This window comes from Heterodontus francisci, chromosome 45, assembly GCF_036365525.1.
Source record: "Heterodontus francisci isolate sHetFra1 chromosome 45, sHetFra1.hap1, whole genome shotgun sequence".
Lineage (NCBI taxonomy): Eukaryota > Metazoa > Chordata > Chondrichthyes > Heterodontiformes > Heterodontidae > Heterodontus > Heterodontus francisci.
The window spans coordinates 9,471,723-9,475,369 of NC_090415.1; positions in this window are offsets into that span (position 1 = coordinate 9,471,723).

Consider the following 3,647-nt stretch of genomic DNA (forward strand, 5'->3'; position numbering starts at 1 on the left):
TTTCCGGATTTATACTTTGTCCGACAGTGAGACAGCTCTTCGGGGGCCTATGGATGACTCCCACCCGTGACTTCTTCCCTTTGCTATTCCTTATTTCCACCCAAACTGATTCCACATCATGATCTATTGCACCTATTTCACTACTCAACACCGCACTGATACCTTCCTTTATTAACAAAGCTACCCCACCTCCTTTTCCTTTTTGCCTATTTTTCCAGAGCATTGTATAACCTTGAATATTGAGTTTCCAGTCTTGGTCACCCTGCAAGTACATCTCTGTAATAGCTATCAAGTCACATTCATTGAGTTGTATTTGTGCTGCCAACTGATCTATCTTGTTACAAATGCTGTGTGCATTCAGATAAAGAGGCTTTGACTTTTTATCATTATTATTCATTCTGGTTCTAATTTCTGTTGAACTCTGCTGCTTATATTAGCTGCACCTTCCTGTCATACTTTGATTACCGTTTGCCTTTTCACTACTCTGCACCTCCGTTCTCTCGTTCCTTTTTGATTTTTTAAACTTCCCTTCAATTGAACGCCACCCCCCACCCCACACTAATAAATTTAAAGTCCTATCTACAACCCTAGTTATATGATTCGCCAGGACATTGGTCCCAGCATGGTCCAAATGAAGCCTGTCCCAGTGGAACAGCTCTCTCCTTCCCCAGTACTGGTGCCAGTGCCCCAGGAATTGGAACCCGTTTCTCCCACACCAATCTTTGAGCCATACGTTTACCTCTATAATCTGATTTACCCTACGCCAATTTGAACATTGCTCTGGTAGCATTCTGGAGAGTATTACCTTTCTGGTTCTGCTTTTTAATTTAGCCCTGAGCTGCTCATAGGCCCTGAGCAGAACCGGATTCCTTGTCCTACTGATGTGGACCAAGACAGCTGGATCCTTCCCCTCCCACTCCAAGTTACTCTCCAGTCAAGAAGAGATGTCGTTAATCTTGGCACCAGGTCGGCAACACAGCCTTTGGGACTCCCTGTTATTGATGCCAGAGAATGGAATCTATTCCCCTAAATCTGCAATCCCCTATTACTAATCTCCCCATTGAATATCGCTCTGACCACGGTGCTGTGGACAGTTTGCTCATCCTCCCTGCAGCCTGTGCCCTCGTCCACACAGGGAGCAAGAAGCTCATACCTATTGGATAAGGGCTAATGATATGTATATGAATGTGGGCCACATTCTGGACTTTCAGTCTCTGGTCCTGTGTGTGAATGTAGGGTTTATTCTGAAGTTACTAATACTGTGTTTTTATACTGTGATTCATTCTCAATCTCTGAGACTCTGGTTCTATTTAAGTGTAGGATTCATTCTGCATCTATGTGTCTACGTGCTGGATGTGAGTGTGGGATCTTGCTGGATTCAGAAACAGAGAAAATAGGGACAGGAGTAGGTCATTTGACCCTGTGGGCGAGCTCCGCCATTCAAATAGGGATCATGGCTGTTTGTCTAATTCAGTGCCCTGTTCCCACATTCTCCCCACATCAGTTGATCACATTGGCATTAAGAAATATATCTATTTCCTTCTTGAATATATCTAATAACTCGGCCTCCACTGCCTTTTGCGGTAGAGAATTCCACAGGTTCACCACCCTCTGAGTGAAGAAATTTCTCCTCAACTCAGTTCTAAATGGCATACCCCGTATCCTGAGACTGTGACCCCTGGTTCTGGACTCCCCAGCCATCGGGAACATCCTCCCTGCATCCAGCATGATTAGTCCTGTTAGAATTTTATAGGTTTCTATGAGATCCCCTCTCATTCTTCTGAACTAAAGTGAATATAGGCCTCCTCGACCCAATCTCTCCTCATCTGTCAATCCTGCCATCCAGGAAACAAGGCTAGAACAACCTTCCTAAGACAAAGAGACCAAAACTGCACACAATACTCCAGATGAGTCTCACCAAGACCCTGTATAACTGCAGTAAAACATCCTTGCTCAAATCCTCTTGCAATGAAGGCCAACATACCATTCACCTTCCAAACTGCTTGCTGCACCCGAATACTTACTTTCACCCAGGTCTCGTTGCACCTCCCCCTTTCCCAATCAATCACTATTCAGATAATAATCTGCTTTTCTGATTTTAAAACCAAAGTGCAAAACCTCACTTTTATCCACTTTATATTTCATCTGCCACGCATTTGCCTACTCACCTACCTTGTCCAAATCACATTGGGGGCCTCTTTGCATCCTCCTCACAGCTCACAATCCCACCCAAACCCCACCCCCAGCTCTGTGTCATCTGCAAACCTGGAAATGTTACATTTATTTCCCTCACCCAAGTCATTCAGATATATAGTGAATAGTTGGGGCCCAAACACAGATCCCTGCAGTACCCCACTGGTCCCTGCCTGCCACCCTGAAAAAGACCCATTTAATCCTAATCTCTGCTTCCTGTCTGTCAACTAATTCCCAATCCCTGCCAGTAGTCTGCTGGTTACATCCTCAAAAAATCCAGTGGATTTGTTAAGCATGACTTCCCTTTCGTAAAACCCATGCTGACTTTGCCCAAACCTGTTTATATTTTCTAGGTGTTCTACTATCACATCCTTTATAATCGGCTCTAGGTGTTCTGCTATCACATCCTTTATAATAGACTCTAGGTGTTCTGCTATCACATCCTTTATAATAGACTCTCGGTGTTCTGCTATCACATCCTTTATAATACACTCTAGGTGTTCTGCTATCACATCCTTTATAATAGACTCTAGGTGTTCTACCATCACATGCTTTATAATAGACTCCAGCAGTTTCCCCACTACCAATGTCCGGCTCCCTGGTCTGCAGTTCCCTGTGTTTTCTCCCCTCCTTGTTTTAAATAGTGGGGTTCCATTTGCCACCCTCCAATCTGTACGAACTGCTCCAGAGTCTACAGAATTTTGGAATATTCGGTACTTCATATGTATCTCAGGCATTATGATGGCAACTCTTCGGTTAACACCTTAACGGATCAATATGTGTTGACTTGTGTTTAATTTAAAATATGGATTAACAATATTTTATTGCTGCAGGTTTTATTCAATTCTTGTTTGTGAGTTGCAGCTTGGTATCCAATTTGTATCTCTGCAAAAGAAATTGTGAATGATGATCTTTCAATTTTAGAACATGACCTGATTTGTAATGTCAAATTGCATCTGTTTGTAGAAAATGAATTAATCCTGTATGTTGTTGTCTGACCCTTAGTGACATGTTTGAACTGCTGTGTAATTTGTAGCTCAGTTTATATTGTGGGGTATGTTATTGGGATTCATTCTGTAGCTTTCAATCAGGTACATTTTGTCTGTTCTGTTTAAGATTTGGTATTTGAATTGTAGCCAAGGTGACACAGTGTATTTAAATCTGATAATGTGTGTGTTTTTGAACTGTAATTGATATCCAACCAGTCAGTTGGAGTGAATTAGAAACGACTACTATCTCTAATGCTCTGTTTGACTATTGAATTGATAATGTGTCTCTTGGGATCAGTGTGGGTCTGACTACTTCTTTTGTTTGTTACAGTGGAAATGACGACCTGACCATGTCACTGTGCTTTGTGAATGATACTGTACCTACTGTGTATTGGAACGAGCTGGATGCATGTTTTCTTCTGTCGAGGAATCACGACTTTGATTCTGGTTCCTTCAAGTCTTTGC